Source organism: Pseudophryne corroboree, chromosome 3 (genome assembly GCF_028390025.1).
Source record: "Pseudophryne corroboree isolate aPseCor3 chromosome 3, aPseCor3.hap2, whole genome shotgun sequence".
NCBI classification, from domain to species: Eukaryota; Metazoa; Chordata; class Amphibia; order Anura; family Myobatrachidae; genus Pseudophryne; species Pseudophryne corroboree.
Genome location: NC_086446.1, coordinates 258,424,668 through 258,446,339, shown reverse-complemented (window position 1 = coordinate 258,446,339; position 21,672 = coordinate 258,424,668). Strand labels below are relative to the sequence as shown.

At 42.9% G+C, this 21,672-nt stretch overlaps 1 long non-coding RNA gene across 4 annotated transcripts in view; it reads right to left on the bottom strand.

The window, feature by feature from the left end:
• LOC135055227 (uncharacterized) overlaps positions 1-21,672 on the bottom strand; it is a 219,555-nt gene that overhangs the window by 170,864 nt on the left and 27,019 nt on the right. For all 4 annotated transcript variants that reach the window (XR_010243697.1, XR_010243698.1, XR_010243696.1 and 1 more), the window contains exon 2: positions 14,012-14,086. This is a non-coding gene — a long non-coding RNA (uncharacterized LOC135055227). The remainder of the gene's footprint in view (positions 1-14,011; positions 14,087-21,672) is intronic.

Below are 21,672 nucleotides of genomic sequence, written 5' to 3'. Positions count from 1 at the left end.
CAACTAATCTCCTGGGTAGAGACTTACTATGTAAAATGGGTTGCGTCATTTATTGTACTCCTGAAGGTGTATTCTTGGACATTCCTGAGAATCACGCTCAGGAGGTACGAGACATGTTAGACTCCCCATCAAAATTAATGTCACATTCCATTATGACAAATAGGAATCCATCCCAAGTAGAAGAGATGACATCTCAGATACCAGAGTCACTTTGGACAAAAGATGGACAGGACACTGGATTAATGGCAAACGTAGCTCCAGTAGTTGTACAAGTAAAAGATGGTAGGATAGCTCCAAAAATCCCACAGTATCCTCTGAAGCCAGAGGTGGAGTTAGGAGTTTTCCCAGTAATAGAACGCTTGCTGCAACAGGGCATTCTAGTAAGAACGTCCAGCACAGCAAATAGTCCCATCTTCCCTGTTAAAAAGAGTGGGGGGAGGGGTTACAGGCTAGTGCAGGATCTAAGGGGGATTAACAAAATAGTTGAGAGTCAGTTCCCCGTAGTGCCTAATCCAGCTGTCATCCTAATGCAAATTCCTCCCACTGCCAAATTTTTCACTGTTATTGACCTCTGCTCCGCATTCTTTTCGGTACCTCTGCACCCTGACAGCCAATATTTGTTTGCTTTTACATACAGAGGAGTCCAATACACGTGGACTCGGTTACCCCAAGGTTTCATAGATAGTCCAAGTATATTTTCTCAGGCTTTGCATGATTGTTTACAGTCTTTCCAACCGGAGAGTGGATCAGTATTGATACAGTACGTGGACGATTTACTGCTGTGTTCAGATTCACTGGAAGCCTCTCTGAAGGATACGAAACAGCTCCTGTTTCATCTTTCAGACACAGGTCACAAGGTTTCCAAAGACAAGTTACAATTATGCCAGACTAAGGTAAAATATTTGGGACACTGTCTAACACAAGGACTGAGACACCTGACCGCTGATAGAATCCAAGCCATTAGAGACATGACACTGCCACAAACCCAGCAACAGATCAGGACGTTTTTAGGAATGTGTGGGTATTGCCGTAATTGGATCCCAGGGTTTTCCATATTGGCGCTACCTTTGCAGGAAATGGTCTCTTCAAACAAACCTGATCGGATTTCGCATACAGACGAATCCGAAGCAGCATTTGAGAGACTTAAGCAATGCCTAACGCAGGCACCAGCACTAGGTATGCCAGACTATGGGAAACCCTTTGAACTATACGGAACAGAAAGTGCTGGGTGCGCAGCAGGTGTACTAACCCAAAAACACGGTGACGCCAGCAGGCCAGTCGCATACTACAGCGCCCAGCTAGACACGGTAGCGCGATCTCTCCCCACATGCTTGCGTAGCGTTGCGGCGATAGCATTGCTAGTGACAAAAAAGCGAAGATGTCGTGCTAGGCCACAACCTCACAATCCATACACCACATGCGGTATCTGCCTTATTGAATTCTGCCCAAACCAGACACGTCTCATCAGCAAGGTTTACAAGATGGGAATTGGCATTAATGGCCCCAGTAAACATCACCATAAGGAGATGCAGCGCATTAAATCCTGCAACATTTCTACCAGGTGTGCCTGGTCAGACACAAAGGGTGGAAGGTGAGAGTGATGGGGAAGGAGGATTTAATGCAAAGGAAGATACACATGATTGTATGGAATATTTGACCCAAAATTTTACCGCAAGGCCTGACATCAGTGACAATCCACTGGAAGATGCAGAACTCACGTTCTACACTGACGGTAGTTGTCATAGACAGTCAGACTCGGGAGACTTGTGTACTGGATACGCAGTCGTAGATGACCAAGACACCATAGAAGCGGAACCGCTAGGCCCACCTCACTCAGCCCAGGTTGCTGAACTGGTCGCCCTAACCAGAGCATGTGAATTGGCTAAGGGCAAGTCAGCCAATATCTACACCGATTCTAGATACGCCTTCGGGGTAGTACATGATTTCGGAGCCCTATGGCGCCTCAGAAATTTCATGACGGCAGCTGGTACACCGGTAGCGCATGCAGCTCACATAAAAAGGCTTCTAACAGCGATACAGGAACCCGACAGAGTGGCTGTTATCAAATGTAAAGCACATACATATAGTCAAGACCCAATGTCACTTGGTAACAGCCGAGCAGACGAAGCCGCAAAGCTTGCAGCTGCTACCCCCATACAGACAGACACCACACAACTGATGGTATTTCATACCATCAACACACAAAAGTTGTGTGAGATGCAGAATTTGTGTTCCACACAGGAAAGAGCAATCTGGAAGGCAAAGGGATATGGCCAGGAGTCCTCAGGGCTCTGGACGGATGGACATGGTAAACCAGTGGCCCCCAGAGCATATCTTCCATGTCTGGCTGAAGCAGCTCACGGGCTGACTCATCTAGGCAAGGAGGGAATGTGCAAATTGGTAAGAGCATACTGGTGCGCCCCAGGATTCTCCTCTCATGCGAGTAAAAGAGCAATGTCATGCCTTACCTGTCTGAGAAAGAATATTGGAAAGGCAATACCTACAGAACCATCCCATATCCCACCTGCCGGCGGCCCTTTCCAGGTAATACAAATTGACTTCATTCAATTACCCCCATGTCGAAATTTGAAATATGTACTTGTTTGTATAGATGTTTTCTCGAATTGGGTCGAAGCATTTCCAGCAGCTACAAATACCGCTATGTTTACAGCTAAGAAAATTGTGCAGGAATTTGTATGTAGATATGGTATCCCTAGAATCATTGAAAGTGATAGGGGTACCCATTTTACAGGTGATGTCTTTCAAGGAATGTGTAAATTAATGGGTATTGATAGCAAGCTGCACACTCCGTACCGTCCACAGGCGAGTGCGAAGGTCGAAAGAGTGAACAGCACTATTAAAAATAAATTGAGTAAAGTAATGGCAGAGACAGGACTGACGTGGCCAGAAGCTTTACCCATCGTTTTGTATAGCATCAGAACCACTCCCAGGTCCCCTCTTAATCTGTCTCCTTTTGAAATCTTGTTTGGTCGACAACCGCATGTCATGATTAACCCTCAGGATGATTTGAAATGTAACAATGAAGTAACTGTAAAGTACTTAATTAACATGAGTAAACAGTTAAGGAATCAAAATGATAATCTGAAGTTGGTGATTCCTGATTTACCAGATAGTAATTGTCATGACATTGAACCTGGGGATTATGTAATGATACGAAATTTTCTACGCTCAGGTTGTCTTATTGATAGATGGGAAGGACCATACCAGGTCTTATTGACTAGCACCACAGCATTGAAGGTTGCTGAGAGAGAGACTTGGGTCCATTCATCCCACTGCAAAAAGGTTGCTGATCCAGAGAAGTCCCGTGATAAGGAACAGACGGTAGAGGTTGTATCACTGGAGTGTCTGTTCCAGGAGGACTGAGGCGGCACCTGAGCCTTGAAGACCGAAAGCAGTTGTCGACTCCCCTCTCCCTTTTATTGTTTTTCTCCACTTCCCATCCCCTCTCCCTTAAAATTTCTTTTCCCCCTTCTCATTCTTCTCCATTTCCTCCTCAAAGATGGACTTGCCCCAAGAGACTGTGATCCGGATTATGATGTTGACCATGATGTTGACCAGAGCAGTCTGTTCCGGCGAGAGTACCATAGAGGTCGAGAGAGGTTCTGGAATGGGTTCCGATTATGATGATGGAGGCGTAGTTTTCCAAGATCAACCAAACCAACAAGCAAAGGCGAGTATCAGAAAACGATCCGATAGCATTGATCATAGAAGAAATTGTGACGGATTGTTAGCTGAAGAAAACTGTATCTGTAGGCTCTGTGATAATCTGGTTGAAGATGGATGCATAAAGAAATGCCAATCCAGTTTTAATATCCATATGGACCGGCATCCATTGAGTGACTATCACTCCTTAGTGGGTAACGTATTAAACCAAACAGATTGTTGGGTATGCTCTCAAGTACCTCAGGGTCATAGCAAATCAGGGCTAGTACCATTTCCTTTAACGTTAGGGGAGGTACTTGAGCTAAGTGGTGGGAGACCGGTGGACCGGAGGTTTAATATCTCCAGCCCTCCTAGTTTGAAGCTCCACCAATACCATGTGGATAGGTCCCTCTTATGTTTCAACATCTCCAATCCCAGAAAACCGGGAAATTGGGAAGTGTCGTGGAGCAATTTAACCATGACCTTTTCACACAGAGCAGATAGAATGCCTACAGATACAGAGCTTGTACGCCACATAGCCAGTAGAGGAAAATCTTTCCGGTATCGATATACCTTAGGAAATAGGATTACTAGAGTTGGAGAGGTATCACCAGGATACTGTGCACATATCGTACAAACTGATACGTGCATTAAGCAGATGGAAGAATTAGGGTCAGGAGATTTCACCTGGAAGGTTTGTAACATGGTAATGTCCTTCTCCGTCCCATATGTTCTCCCCGATGATGCATATTTCATATGCGGGAGAAAGGCGTACAAGTGGCTTGCCCCAAACTCTGAAGGATTGTGTTATATTGGAAAAGTATTGCCTGAAGTGATGACTGTTACACATGACAAAATGAAGGACATACACCGTGGTGCCCAAGCTCCTTATACTCACACTCATTACGAGCACCGAGTTAAAAGACAACTGTCAGAAAGGTTAGAGCATCCGGCCTCTGATCTTATCCATGAGTCCACCGGGATTCAGGTTCTGGTAGCGTTAGATTTCACTCGCACCGCTCGAGGAGTGATGAATTATAGATACATTTCCGCACTCGCCAATTTGTTAGATAATATCACTGAAATGTATGATGACACGTTTAGATACACTGGAAGAGAACTTCAAGCTTATAAAACGGAACTAGTTCAGCATAGGATGGTTCTTAATTATCTTACAGCAGTAACAGGCGGATATTGTGTTACATTGGCAACACAGTACGGCATAAAGTGTTGCACGTATATCACAAATAGCACCGAGGATCCGGTAGAGGTCATAGACCAAAAGATGGACGATATTCTCCAATTGAAGTGGGAATTTCGTCGAAAACACAATCTCACCCTTGCTGCTGTAGGTAATGAGCTGACTGGTTGGGTGTCATGGTTGAACCCGCGAAATTGGTTCTCCGGTTTGGGAGACTGGGCTCAAGGAGTCATAATGGATGTTGGAAAGTTTCTACTATGTATCTTGGGTGTCGTTATATCGATTGGATTGATATTTAGATGCGGGCAGGCTTTAATGAGGTGCAAACAAAGTACAAAAGTGATGAGCTTGAGGAGTGAGGAAACTGTAATTAACCTGGATTTGATTTATGACCCAATGATAGAAACCAGAATGTGATGAAAATGCGATTATACGGTCCGTTTCTTTCACCTGTTTTTCTGCTTTTCTCCAAGATACAAAGACCCCCTTGGACGAGGAAGTTGACGAGACGCTATACAGACAACAGACAAGCACCAAAGATGAAGTTTTGACAACCTATGATATGGACACTTGATGAACTTTGCCATGGATCCCCAGTTTCCCTAGTATTTTTAAACTCACGCTAGCCCAACATTTTTTGTAAATCTGATGGCACTGACAAAGCTATTTGCTCATGCCCAAGGAGCAATACAGCGCAAAGAAGACGACTCTCAACAGATACCGAACACAACTTCAACGACAGATGTACATTTCCCTGACATAGAATATCATTGCATTTTCCATAAGTGTTCTTTATCTTCATCTCTACAACCCTCAGGTAATGACACACATAGACGATAGGGAATACAGGCACAGATATCAGCAACCACATACCTCCCCCATTCATGTATCATCAACTAAAATGTGCATCCCCACTTTGTTACAACTGAAAGCCGAAATGAGCTCGGTAAAGTTTGACAGCCCATCCACAGACCCGTACCACGGGATAAGAAGGAATTCAAATGTATACTTCGCAATACCTCGAAGCTTGATTTACAACACGTACGGCACGATGATACATGACCCTCCAAACATGGACTCATACACACATGCTTCTGCTATCACACTAGGTCATACCCTCTTCACACCTACTCCTCTCTCCTCCCTCACCCAACCATGGAAATGAATTAACCCCTGACATATATTTTTCTCCTTTTGAAATGTTTTAGAAGGTGGCAGTTATTATTGACTGCCAAAGGGTGGACTGTCAAAGTCAGAAAAATATCCCTATACACGCTGCCATATTTGCACCTCATGCTGGTCCGTGCTGCGCATGCGTGCGCTTTCCCGTGATAGCGCATACCCGCTGATGCGTGCACCCGCTCGCATCGGTATGCGTATTTACGGTAAAGAGTATGTAGTCGTAGCGTGCGACCCAATCGTTACATATTTTCACAATTAATGTAGTTTGTAGATCATGGTCCCTTTGATAGTTTCTGAAAGTTTAGTTAATATAGAATGTCCCTGAGCTGAGGAATCCCTCTTTGTATTGTGGGAAGGGTCTAACAAGAGTCATGCAGCAGTGTTTGGTACCCATCGGAAGAGTATTTAATTAGCAATATTCCGGTGTTGGTTTGGAGCGTATTAATCGCTCGTGCGAATAGTTATGGACATAAGAAGTTTATGTCCATTTCTATTATTTACTCATACTCAGGTATGCGGCGGGAAACCTAGTTTCCCACCCACCTGAGCTGTTTGAAATCGTCACAGCCCACCTGTATGAATCAACCTATGACCTTTTGTTATGATACAGGGCCGAATTCCGACGTCCAATGGACAATGGGATTGTAGGGACTATGAGATTGCATTGTGTGAGGGGCATAAATAGGCAGGCCGACCATATCCAACTTCACTCTCTCATCAACGGTTTTCTGCTGATAACCGGGAGCTGGATATCGAGGCGCATGCGATCATACCCTTTGTGCGTAAGTTTCTCTCCGTAATCATTGTCTTACTGTGAGCCAATTTCTCTCATCTCTCTCCATTTCTCTCTCTCTCTCTCCTTTCTCTTTTCTCTCACATCTCCCCTAGACTAGTATTGAATTGTATTAGATAGTATTGTATTTTGGTTAGGAAGTCTCTGTTATATTGTAGTGTATCATTTGTACTGTTATCCCCTTTTACAAGTATATTAGATATAATACAGTTAATAGGCTTTGGACCCTAAACCAGTATCTGTGTATTTCCTATAGTGTTAAGTGTTCACTTGAGCGTCGGTGACGCTCAAGCAGCTTTGTAGTTAGTCAGGTTACACAAGGTTGCACTTACACCCTGTATTCACATTAAGGTATTCTGTGTATTTCATTGGTATAAGGTTTAGACATAAAGGTATAGCGTTGTGAGCGTCAGCGCCGCTGGTGATCTCCTCGTGGTCTCGAGCGTCCGCTACGCCATAGCGAATCATTACTCTAGTCATAGCCCTTAACGTGCTGTCCTGTGATCGCTGGGCCGTGAGCGAACGTGACGCTTGAGCGTCTCGCCTACGGCGGAGCGATCGTTACGCAACCAGCATACCCGTACGGTACTTCTTAAATAAACAGCGTACAGTGTTCTTAGACTTCATAAAGGGTTGTTTATACGACAAAGGAATTTAGCATTGTCACAATGTACCATGGGGGTTATAAAGAGATGGTCACAAGATCTGCGTCCATCTACTCACAAGCTGGGGGCCACCCAGCACAGGGCAAGGCCGACCAGCATGTGTGTGGTGCCACACTGCAAAGCATCCGCAATTGCATTGATTAGAGGTTGACCCCTGCCTGCACAGCCTGGCTGCACTGGCAAGTGGTCCGGCGCCATTTTATTTCTTGGAGTGGCTGCATGTGACGTCACATAGTTGCTCTCAAAATTCTCCTGACATGCTAGTTTTGCCTGATGCGGCCCTGCAATGCTGCCCCCCCGAATGTCCGCCACTGTCAATCACTTTGAGAAGGGTCACGCACATGCACTGCGGCCAGTGCGCATGCGCAGACCCTCTGCGATGCAGCCAATGTGTACAGACGTGTGGCTGCATCCAGGTCTGAATGGACCCCTATGTCCCAGAACGTCTGAATAAATTATCTCCCAGTATCTCCCACTCCAGTTGGAGGGGCTGTCATATGGATGGTACTGTCGTAAGCCCAGGAACTTTGTGCTTGCAGTTTTAGGTGTTGACATCCCATTCTCTCCCAAATATTTCCTCCTCTCTCTAAATATTCCCTCTGCCTCCCATCACCAAAACAAATTGATTCACAAAATTCTCTCTACTGCCACTTGTTTAATTGGTGCCTCTTGGAAAAAAACTTCTGCACCCCACCATTCATGCACTGAAGTGTATGAGGTAATGGATAGCGATTTCTTACATTCACTGCATTTAGTGCTCTGTAATTTTTGCTAACAAAAAATATTGGAGATCCAGTGGAGGACAGATGAACCCTGTAGCTATATAATCAAGGCATTCCTTCAGTGTCTGTAGCTCAGGTACTGTAAGAAAATAGCTAATCCCAATTGCAATCTGTATTCCTGATAGGAGATCAACAGGCCAGATACTGTATACTGTATATATCTGATGTGGAGGTATCATTAATGCTTGTTTCTTATCAAATACATCAGCGTAGTCCTGACACCACTGAGGCATGAGTGTATTTAACTCTAAAAGAGCAGAATTTACAGCAAAGCCCATTCAGACTTCAGAATATGTTAAAGTAATAAAAGATCATTTTTAGATTGTACAGTAAATGCAAGAACTGTGTTCCTTTAACCATGGTATTCCTAAAACTACAGTACATTTCTCAGAATGTAGTGTACTACATCAAGTTTTACATTTTCACAGTGCTTGCTAATTGTTTTGATATATATATATATATATATAATATAGGAGATGATTACGAGACCGCCTGTCGAGATCCCGGTGGTCACAATACTGATGCTGGAATCCTGACAGGTGGTGAAATCCTGCCGCTGGAATACCGGCGCCACAGGCTTTTTTCTCCCTCTGTGGGTGCCCACCACTCCCATAGAGGGAGAATAGATCCTGTGGCGAGCACAGCGAGCCACCGTGCCCACAGCGTGGCGAGCGTAGCAAGCCTGCAAGGGACTCCCTAGCGCTCGTCCCGCTGCCGGCATACTGGTGGCTGGTATACCGCTGTCAACCGCCGGTAAAATATATGTATTCCATATAATAGTGTGGCCTGTTTTACTGGGCTATAGATAATGGGAGAGATATTTATGGTTTCCTGTGGAATTCAAAATGCTTTTGCCACTACAGGTACTTAATATTCCTGCACCAAACCTTCTTTATATAACTTTATTTCCATGGCAGTGGCAAAACTGACCTCACTCTTCATGTAGTTGGGTTTTCGTTGTTTTGTTTGTGGACATACTGCCAAAAAATTAGGTAAACTTGCAGAGTAAAGAGACAAATGCATCTCTCTGTGTGGTTTATGTTCTTAAAGCATTCATGAGCCATCTACACTTCCCACCTGCATGGGCTATGAATCAACAGACTCGGATTCAGGGACAGAAAATCTAGGTGTAGTAGGATTAGGGGAGGGAAGATTTGGCCACAGTCAATCAATACCAATGCATTTGTCCACAATCTCCTCCAAACCTCTTGATGGATCTATTATAGCTAGTTTGTTTTTTAATAACATCTTTTAATCCCGTTTGGCAGTGACAGCAGAGTCTCTCCTGTCATACTCCAGAGTTATGACTATAAAAATATAAAAAATACAAAGATATTATAAATATCTTCTTTGTATTATTCTAATCATTTTTATAGTCAACCTCTGGAGTATACTGGTCTTTGGCAGGAGAGGCAGTGCCTCCCCTGCCTACCTTGTCCGCACATCTCTGATCAAAACTCACCAAATTTTCAGCAGTATATACTGCTGCACCTGTGCATAACGCCCACATAAACACACAGGTTCATATATGTGTGGGTAAATCTGGCTCTGATACTAGCCAGTGCCTCCCCAGCCATTTACCTCACCGCACGTCACTGCCTTTAGGAACAGGTAGCTTAGCAGTGACAGGTGACATGAATAACATTGATTATCTCATTACAATGGCAACTGTCAATGGGTGAAATATATTAGGCAGAAAGTGAACAGTCAGTTCTTGAAGTTGATGTGTTGAAACAGGAAAACTGAGCAAGCATAAGGATCTTTGTGCATTTGACAACGGCCATATTGTGATGGCTCGACAACTGCGTAGGAGCATCTCCATAATGGTAGGTTATCTGGGATGTTCCCAGTATGCAGTGGTTAGTACCTACCAAAAGTGCCCAAGAAAGGACAACCAGGGAACCGGCGATATGGTTCATGGGAACCCTGGGATAATTGTTGCATGCGGGGAGCGAAGGTTAGCCTGTACAGTCCAATCCTACAGAAGAGACACTGTAGCACAAACTGCTGAAAAACATAATGCTTGATATATTCTATATTTGTGTAAATATTGCATACTGGAAGGATCAGACTCCTTCTGCTTGGTATTAGCACCTCCTGCCCGTAGGTGATTTTAGTCATGGAAAAAATAATTTTGGAATTTTTTCCATTGTTTTAGCATTGATTTTTAAAATGATGCTTAGTAAATTTCTGGCTTCTATACTTGACTATATAAAAAGTAAAAAGGTAAAAAAAAATTGATAGATGCAATGATGTTCTAAAGCGCTCTTAAGTCTTTTTTTTTTTTTTTTTTTTTTTTTTGCCATCAGTTTTGACTTTAGTAAATAAACGGTTTGCAATACAGATGGAAAAACTACCAAAACCACAAAATCGATCTTTGGTAAATTTTAGACACTTCTAAAAATAAGTAGTTTAATTATACAATATACTACATGCCCTACTATTGGTGATTTGTTATGGAAATCTGCTAACCCCTTCCACTATGGTCAAGATTTTACATCCCGGTTATCAATATCATAAATAATATCTACATTCTGTGCAATGCGGAATATAAAACAGCATTCAATGATTGCTAGAAATGTGCCCTTCAAATATTATGAATATTTATAGAAAGGTAAAAGTAATCAGTTCTACATGAATGCTTAAGCTATTTGCAATGCAAACCAGGATGTCACTGATATCTTTGTTAAACTCCTTTTGTCCCATAAAGTCTGTGTCAGAAGTCAATGACAGACTGGAGATGATGCAAAACTTTTCACAAATATAAAGGTGTATTTAAAGGAGATGTTGTTATTAAACGTATTTTCACTTTATTGCATTTCTTCGAGCACATAAATAACAAAATGGAGGAAAATAGAAAAAAACAAGACTATGGAAGTGTTCTGAAATGTGTCCAGCAATTTGTTGTGATGGCATCTAATTCTGAGAACATGTGCCTATTTTTATGGGAAGTACATGGATCTAAGACTCATGCTTGTAGCATCTGATAAGAGTACCTGAACACAACAAGGGGGTAAATGTATTAAATTGGGAGTTCTATTTAAGATGGGATGTTTCCCATAGCAACCAATCAGATTTCAGGTACTATCTTGTAGAAGGTGCTAGATAAATAAGAAGTAGAATCTGATTGGTTGCTATGTCCCATCCCATCTTAAATAGAACTCCCATCTTAATAAATTTACCCGAAGGTCTTTTATAGAGCACATACAAAGCTGACATGCTCCGGTTTCCTACCACACTCCAAAAATATACTGGTAGGTAAATTGTCTCTCAACAAAAACTTAACCCAAGTCCATACTGTAATGCACTTCGGAAAGTTGCAAAGGCTCTACAGTATTCACAGCCTGCACATAACTGCTTTCCATCTGACTGATGTAGTAATTACATGCCTGCCTAAAATTCGGTCATAGCAAGGTACTATTGCTGACACATTCGTTTCATATCAGAAACGCACATTTCTGCAAATTTCTGATTTAGCTTTAGCAAGTTGGTTGTCATTCCCTGCCTCCTGCTCTACTTTCTGTACCACTTCAGTTCTCTCTAGCTCCCTGTCCTCCGCCTCACTCTCTCTCCTCTCCCCCTCCATTAGAACTCCTTTCATACAGAAAACCAAATTACCAGGGCAAGGACTTTTACCTGGTTATTTACAGATCAACATAGGTCCTTTTTCTGTGTGAAAGGGTCAACCTGGGTCTAAATTTCCTGGGCTACAACCCTGGTTTTAACCAGGGTCAAAGACCCGGCAATTGCGTCCCGGGATAAATACCCGAAACCCAGGAGAAATACCAGAATTGATCCGCAAAGTTCCAGGTAGAACTGCTTCACCCAATAATTTGCTTTCCTTTGTGAAAGGGGGAGTAAGGCTGGGACTGGCAAAATTACCCAGAAAGCTGTGAATTTCCCACTGTTCTGTGTAAAAGCGGTATTAAACACTTAAAGAGATAACAAGGAAAACACAGAAAAATAAACCTCACACACAAATAAACCCTGCCAGGACTTTAAAAAAATATAGACACAAGACAAAAAAAGGAAACAAACAGTATAGTTGTAAGAAATCACCCAAAACAATAACGTTTCTCCTATCTCCAACCCCAGCAAATATCCTCTGTCCTTCTTTTGGCCAAAATTTTGGACATTTAAAAATGCGATTTTAATGTCAAAACAACATGTGATATATGAAAACCAATAGAAAAGCCCCAGGAAGTATTCATCAGTTTTTGGGCAGTTCCCAGTGGTTTTAATTTCTCCTGTATCAGTTTCACAGGAGCATTTGACGATGGCATCCATCAGAAATAGGTAAAGCAATATGGCTTTTAGACTTTTAGAACCAATGGCCATTGATAGTGGTTCTGAAAAGACAGCCAAAACCACTGGCCAGTAAATATTGTATTTTGAGCAACATCAGCTGGCAATGCCCATCAGTTTTGAGATGACAGCACATATGCTGCTTAGTAAATTTACCCCCTAATGTCAAATCACTGTTATGTTCCAGAGGTGAGTTATAATGCATGCCCCATGAATATAGCCCTGTTTTGGGTTTATGAGCAATTAATGCAAATTCAGGGATACTTATCTGGAAAAAAATGGCAAACAAAATTAAGGTTATCCCTAAATAAGTCTGTCTAAAGAAAGACCAGTGGTCCTGCTTCACCCAACCATCCTCATACTGAACATTTGTCACTTGGACCTCAGCAGACATCACCATAGTCTAAGGCTCTAGGGCAGAGGTTCTCAAACTCGGTCCTCGGGGGCCCACACAGTGCATGTTTTGCAGGTCTCCTCACAGAATCGCAAGTGAAATAATTAGCTCCACCTGTGGACCTTTTAAAATGTGTCAGTGAGTAATTAATACACCTGTGCACCTTCTGGGTTACCTGCAAAACATGCACTGTGTGGGCTCCCGAGGACCGAGTTTGAGAACCTCTGCTCTAGGGGACCATAAAAGCTGTGCTACATTCAAACAGCTGGACCAACCTCAGATGTTTTTGTTCCCCACAATCTTCAGAACATGTCATCAGTCAAGATGGTTCCATACGTAATGTATATTAAGTGATAATGGGGTCTATGCACTAAGCCTTGGAGAGAGATAAAGTGGACGGAAATAAAGTAACAACCAACCAGTGCCTAACTGTCGTTTTTCAAATATAATATATTATTGGCCTGTAACATGGCAGTTAGGAACTGATTGGATGATCACTTTATCTCCGTCCACTTTATTTCTCTCCAAAACTTAGTACATAGACCCCAATGTCCAACGGAACGAACCATCCATTTGTTTTCCATGAGTGAAAAGAGTAATTCCATTTCGAGTGGATTTCTTATTTAAGTTGAAATGTTTTACGAATCATTAACAGGGTAAAAGTAAACCCTAAATTACATATATACTGAGACAAAATCCTCGCCTGTAAGACCTCATAAAAATGAATCACTTTCTGCCAAGCCCGGGGCTACACATTATTATTTTATTTACTGAATGTAAGACGTCAGCATCTGGCAAATCATTATTGCTATTTGTCTATAATGCAGAGATGGTGTTTCTGCTTATTAACAATAAAACAAAGGGACCTTTAGGAGACCTCTGGTATTATGTGACATGACGGCAAGGTATTCACATTAATTTCCATTTCTTCAATGAGATTCTGCATCTGATTCGTTTATGTGAAGATGTAACACCAAATAGAGAAATACAATTTAGACTGTAAGCCTGTGAGCAGGGACTTCTTACCTTTTGTCTGTTTGTTAATCTTGTTTTATTACTGTGTTTGTTCCTAAATGTAAAAGGCTGGGAAGTTTGCTGGTGCTGTATAAATAAATGTTAACAAATAATAAATAATAATACAGACATGAGATTTACATACAAATAGGTTAATATTAGTTAGTATTATGTATAGTGTTCATATTTTGGAAGACTCGGCTCATTCCAGTTTGTTAGTGTTTACGCATGAATCAGTACTACACAAAACAAACTGACGAAGTAACAAAAATATGCTGTTAATAACTAACATTAATTTATATATTATTTGGTCAGTGGATACTTTTACAATCTCTCTGTTTTAAATGGTACACGCCCTTCCAACATGCCATTGCCCTGGTAATTAATACCCTCTCTCAGTGTCCCACTCCCTGTACATGTCACAGTGGAGGGCATTTTGGGGCATATGGATCAACGCTTATTGGGTGAGGTGTACCCAGTCTTACCCTGCAGTGTAGCCTCACTTCCCATATCCATAGTGTGTGCCCTAATAATAGCAATCCTACAGTGACTACAGCCTGGGCACACACTACCAGTCCACATCAATTCACGCAGCACATATCTGAACTGAAGGAAGTGTTCAGCAATTATGTCTGTTTGACAAATGTATTTTTACTGTTTGAAATTCTCCTGAACTCTGGTTAAAGGGGGTTTCAGACAGTAGAGCTCATACCTGTAGATCCTAGCCCCACACCGGCAGGCTGGCTGGCTAGTCAGAATCGCTGAAACTGTAAGCCAGCAGCTCTGCTATAGTGAATACCGGCTCCTGGCTGGGGTATGAAAGAAAAGGGAGGGACTAAGAAGGAAGGAGAGGTGATGGGGTGATAAAGGCAGGGCTGTTTCTAGACAATTTGGCTCCCAGTACAAGCATTAAAAAAATGTGGCTTCCCCCCCCCCAATAAACATTCAAAAATGTGCCCCCATAGACATTAAAAAAAAACTATTTTGTGCGCGCTCCCGGCTAAAATGGGTGTGACCTCGCTAAAATGGGCATGGCCTTGCAGGAAAAGACTACCTTACACCCCAGTTTTTGACCCTGCAACAACAGACTTTGGCCACCACAGGAAAAAGAAAACATTCCACCATATTAAGCCCCACACAGTAATGCTCCTTGCACCATATTATGCCCCCTGCATCATATTATACCACACACCACAGTGCCCGTGATGCATTATGCCCTACAGTAAAGCTTCTAGTTACTTTTAAATTACCTGCTCGTTGCCAGGGGTTTCATGCGCTAGGTGTCACACCCGCCAGGGGTTTCATGCTCTGGGTGTCATGCTCATCTGCTCCCCCTCCTCCCACCCATAGTACTCCACTCTGGGGGGGGGGGGGGGCAGAGTACTATGGAAGAGGGAGGAGGAGGAGCAGAAGGAGCCGTAAAGTGCCGCACCAGGCATCCCGTGTGATCGCATGGCTAGAAATAGCACTGGATAAAGGAAAGGAGTAAGGGAGAGGTGCAGGGGTGAGAGAGGGAAGGATAGGTGTAGGTGTGATAGAGGGATGGAGAGAGAGGTTCAATGGTGAGAGAAGGGAGGAGAGGTGTAGAAATGATAGAAGGAAGGAGGGAGTGAGAGGTTCAGGAGTGAGAGGGAAGAAGAGACGTAGGGATGAGTGATGAAAGGAAAGTGTGGGAGGTGCAGGAGTGAGAGAGGGAAGAAGAGGTGTAGAAGTGATAGAGGGAAAGAGGGAGTGATAGGTTCAGCAGTAGAGGGAAGGAGGGAGAGGTGCGGGTGAGAGAGGGAAGGAGAGGTGTAGAAGTGATAGAGGGAAGGAGGGAGTGAGAGGTTCAGGAGTAAGAGAGGGAAGGAGAGGTGTAGGGGTGAGTGATGAAAGGAAGGAATGGGAGGTGCAGGGGTGCAGTGGCGGAACTAGAGAATGGTGGGCCCAGGTGCAACAATATGCATTCGGCCCCCTTCCCATATTATAAATAGGTGAAGCGCATCACCCAGAAAATGGTGTTTTGTCTCACTGAGAAGGGTGTCACCATACAATAGTACTCTAAAGTCACGTCACGCCACACAGTAGAGAGCATTATACAACTTACACCAATCAATAGAGAGCCTTATACACGTTGCACCACACAGTAGAAGCCTTATACACGCTGCGCCACACAGTAGAGATCCTTATACACGGTACATCACACAGTAGTGATCCTTATACACGGTACATCACACAGTAGAAGCCTTATACATGTTATGTCACACAGTAGAGAGCCGTATACACAGTACGCCACACAATAGAGGGCATTATAAACGTTACGTCACACAGTAGAGAGCCTATAACACGTTACGTCACACAGTAGAGAGCATTATACATGTTACGTCACACAGTAGAGAGCATTATACACGTTACGTCACACAGTAATGAGCCTTATACACGTTATGTCACACAGTAGAGAGCATTATAAACGTTACGTCACACAATAGAGAGCCTATAACACGTTACGTCACACAGTAGAGATCCTTGTACACGGTACGCCACACAGTAGAGAGCCTTATACACGTTACGTCACACAGTAGAGATCCTTATACACGTTACGTCACACAGTAGAGAGCCTTATACACGTTACGTCACACAGTAGAGAGCCTTAAATATTTTACGCCACACAGTAGAGAGCATTATACACGTTACGCCACACAGTAGAGATCCTTATACACGTTACGTCACACAGTAGAGAGCCTTATACACGTTACGCCACACAGTAGAGAGCATTATACACGTTACGTCACACAGTAGAGAGCCTATAACACGTTACGTCACACAGTAGAGAGCATTATACATGTTACGTCACACAGTAGAGAGCATTATACACGTTACGTCACACAGTAATGAGCCTTATACACGTTATGTCACACAGTAGAGAGCATTATAAACGTTACGTCACACAATAGAGAGCCTATAACACGTTACGTCACACAGTAGAGATCCTTGTACATGGTACGCCACACAGTAGAGAGCCTTATACACGTTACGTCACACAGTAGAGATCCTTATACACGTTACGTCACACAGTAGAGAGCCTTATACACGTTACGTCACACAGTAGAGAGCCTTAAATATTTTACGCCACACAGTAGAGAGCATTATACACGTTACGCCACACAGTAGAGATCCTTATACACGTTACGTCACACAGTAGAGAGCCTTATACACGTTACGCCACACAGTAGAGAGCATTATACACGTTACGTCACACAGTAGAGAGCCTTATACACGTTACGCCACACAGTAGAGTGCATTATACACGTTACGTCATTCAGTAGAGAGCCTTATGCACGTTACGTCACACAGTAGAGAGCCTTATGCACGTTACGTCACACAGTAAAGAGCCTTATGCACGTTACGTCACACAGTAGAGAGACTTATACACGTTACGTCACACAGTAGAGAGCCTTATGCACGTTACGTCACACAGTAAAGAGCCTTATGCACGTTACGTCACACAGTAGAGAGACTTATACACGTTATGTCACACAGTAGAGAGCATTATAAACGTTATGTCACACAGTAGAGAGCATTATACACGTTATGTCACACAGTAGAGAGCATTATACACGTTACGTCAGTGTCTACCTGATGTGCACACCAACATTAACTACCAGGAATGTGAGCTAGTTAGAAACAGATGTAGCCAGCCTCATCTTTGCCACGATGCGTTGGTATGGGCATACGCATTGCGACAAGCTTCAATGAACACCGTGCTGTGCTAAGTCGCAGCCGCCGTTCTCTCTATAGCGCACGCAACACTTCATAGACATGGGAACACTAGTCGTGAGCGTGGCTACATCTGTAGATATGGATATACAGTATACTGTATACACACACATAGTAAACAAACACACAGCAAAATACATATACACACACACACACATCCATAGCAAAAACGTACAAACACACTGTCGAAGTCAAAAATATTACATAGAAAGAACATACAAACTCTACACACATATAAGTCGCTATACTTGCAAATACGCGCAGCGAGCACAGCAATATATGGTAACACAAGCATTTACATGGACATGCCACAGAGATGGATTCAACACTTATTTCATACAGTACATAATTATAATAATATCAAGCGCCAGACATCATAATGACTTAAAATTATATAATGAAGTAATGTCATGTATGTGTATTATGGGAACAAAGCCAGATACACCTGTCATATTTGGTATTAAATCAAGCAGATTAATGTGTAGATTAATTTGATACTTGTTATTACGTTGTAGGACACTGCAACAAATAGTTATGATTAAATGTATGAAAGCTAAAATCACTCTTATTAGGACAGTGGACAGGAAGCTCAGGCCAGCCCCTTTTGATGTCTTCAAGGCTGAACCTGTTTAGCATACGAACAGACTAGTGACTCATCATGAATGAGAAAGTTCCCTCCCCCAAAACTAGATAACACATTGCTGATCACACAGGAGGCAGTTGCTGTTTTTCCCCAGACGATGATGGAGATGCTGTCTGCCCAGTTCCTGCATGATTTTACAGAGAGAGAGAGTGATATGGAGGGACAAATTTATATGAGAAAGATATGGTAATTGTATTGCTGGCCTGTAACTGTATGTATTAACTGCTTACTGTATGAGTTGTAACCATGTAACTATAGGTTTACTGTACATTGTAATCAGGGCCGGTTCAAGGGCGCTCTGCACCCCGGGCAGGAAATGGGGCGTGGCCTAATACAGGGGGCGTGGTCAACTACGCCCCCTGTACATTAAAAGCGCCGCTTGAATGCTGAGCGGTGCGCGATGACGTCATCGCGCACCGCACAGCAAAAGGTCCTCTCCACGATGGGAAACTAGACGCTATGAGTCTAGTTCCCTTCGTAGAGAGGACCTTTGCTGTGCGGTGCTTGATGACGTCATCGCGCACCGCTCAGCAAAGTTACTCTCCAGGAAGGGAAACTAGACGCATAGCGTCTAGTTCCCTTCAGGAGGCGGACGGGGACGGGGACGGCAGCGGAGGCGGACAGGGACACAGCGGGCAGCAGTGGCGGATCTTGCCACGGTGCGGCGCCCTCCGGATGGCGCCAGCGCCCTCCGGAAGGCGGCGCCCCGGGCAAAAGTCCTGCTTGCCCGTGGCAAGATCCGCCACCGATTGTAATATATTGAATCCATATCCTTTTAATAACAAATATATACATCAATGAGCTTTGGAACTCAGATAATGTGTGGGTGTATTGTTTTCTCTTATGGGATGCAGTGTTTTGCTATGTATAGCGCACATTCATGGCACATGGTAATAAGAGGTGCAGGCGTTTACAATATATATTAGAGCGGGCATTTTAAATATTTGTTAGAAAGCAATTTGGTATTTACAGATGAGGGCTCTTTCGGGATATCATGGTCTTAATGATGCACTGTACATTATAAACGCGATGCTGTGGTCGATCAGCTTGTGATGGACGCATCCTGACGTGTGTTCTGTTGTGTTATCAGTAAGCCAATGATATGAAAATTCAAGGGACAATGTGTTTCTCATAATATTTAAGATGCTAAAATGTATTTTTATTGTTGCAAAAACAAAGTTCAAATAAGTCATATTGTGTTTGATTCAGATTGGATTGTTTATCTGTTAAGTAGATTTAAAAGTACATTTAAAAGTTGCTGCATAGCCTTGATATAGTTTTTTTTTTTAAACTCAGGCCTAAAATAACTTCTGGTGCTTGTATAATGTGTGATTTCTTTGTGACAAAGGAAGCCGCATGGTCTGTCCTCCATTTTGGACCAACCACATGGCCTGTCCACCATCTTGTGTAAACCTCATGGATGTGGAAGGGGGAGGAGCAGTGGCCATTTTAGGAAGGCCATTTTCTAAATAGATGATTTTCAGTCTGCTCAGAACAATCAGTTTCCTTTGTCACATCAAGCCCCATTTATGAGTTACCAATGCATTTATTTAACCCATGCCATAGTCAATTACAAATAGTTTCAATTGGGCCTAGTGAGAGTAAATGGTGAGATAAATGCTTGGCTTGGTGTAAGAAATTGCACACAGATAGAAAAAGGAAAGAAAGGGTTTTGGGTTTTTTTTGTTGTTGTTGTTTTTTTCCTTCCAAGACTTGTAGAATCTGCTTACTAGGGAGGATAGCCATTGAAATGCAAATTAACGTGTGTAACTGCTTTTTTTTTTTAGCAGTGAAAAGCAAATAGCTTTGATATGCAAATAAGAGGTAAGGTGTCTCATAGGAGACCAGTGAATGGTACATATATATAATAATATTATTATAATTATGTGTATATTTATATCAGTGTACGTTCTGCAAGATAGCTATCCAATCTGAATCATATCATTTAAATTATAGATTATTGCAGTCATTATAGATCTGTGTGAAATCGGATACATTTGTTGCTATATAGGTAAATTTGAAATAAATGTATTTAAGGGAGTAATTATAGACATGAAACGCAGTTCTGGCATGGTTGTTAAGAAAAAACTGGGTGTTGTGTTAAGTGAGCGATTATAGTTAGTATTGCTCACATTTATAGACTGTGTGGTTTGTTTTATTGCGTACGCACATTGGTACACGTGGTACGGAACGTGAGGACAGCATATTAAAAAAACGTGCACTTGGCGCAAGGCCGCACATGTGGCATAGGGGTACACACGGTTGCGTAATTACGCAAGCTTGTGTAGGGTTGTATGCGCATAATAAAAGTACATATTTGTTCAATTAAGGTGGGATAGTAGACATTTAATACAATAGCACATAACTATCCGATTTTAAAAGCAGGTTACTCTAAATTTAGATTAAAAACTGTAAACACCTCTGGGGGTAAAGCTGCCAATCAAAATGAGTGAAAATTTTCTGTACAGAAAAACAAAGCATATTTGAGTGAGTGAAAGCGGAGCGAGTGGAGCTGAACCCAGGAACTGAAGTGGTCTAAGTGGCTGGAGTGGTAACACTGGGTTAGTAGAGGCCCGGTGGCGTAGGGTTCGCTACCTTTCGTGATTAGAACTAAGTGGTCTAAGTGATTTGAAGTGGTCTAAGTGTCCCATACAACTAAGTGATCTGGAGTAGTCTAGGTCAAGTGCTCTACAGCAATCGTAGGGCATATAGATAACTTGTATCTATAGGCTGTGCTACTGCATCGCATGTCCATGTGTTCTGCACAGCACAACGTGATACCATTGTGTCATATGCGCTGTGGAAGAGCATACGCAGACGTGATTGTATAGACAAAGGGGTTTTTCTTTGAGAACGTCGGGAAATTTCCCTGGTGGGCTTCACTGGAAAGGGTGAAGGATAGTTATCTAATTTCTGTTTTTCACCCTACAAACAATTCCAGTTGAAAGATACCGTAAAGGAATTTTGCGCAGCCTCTCTCAGGAAAATATTCCAACAGAACCTCCACCGAAAGAAATTACGGTGCTGTAAGGTCTGATAGGAGCCCTAAGTTGGGTACATTGCCTTCGCTATCGACAGTGTATGGTAGTACCGGCCAACATGGGCGAGAGTACCATGAGAGATTTGTGGGAATAGCCGAGAAGGCAAGACCCAAATATTATGGGAGCCAGTTGCTCAACTAAGGGACGTATGGTAGCCAGGGTTCAGGCAGAAGAGATGGGACCGAGAAGGTCAGACTCGGGACCGAGAAGGTCAGATTATGTGTGGAAAATAT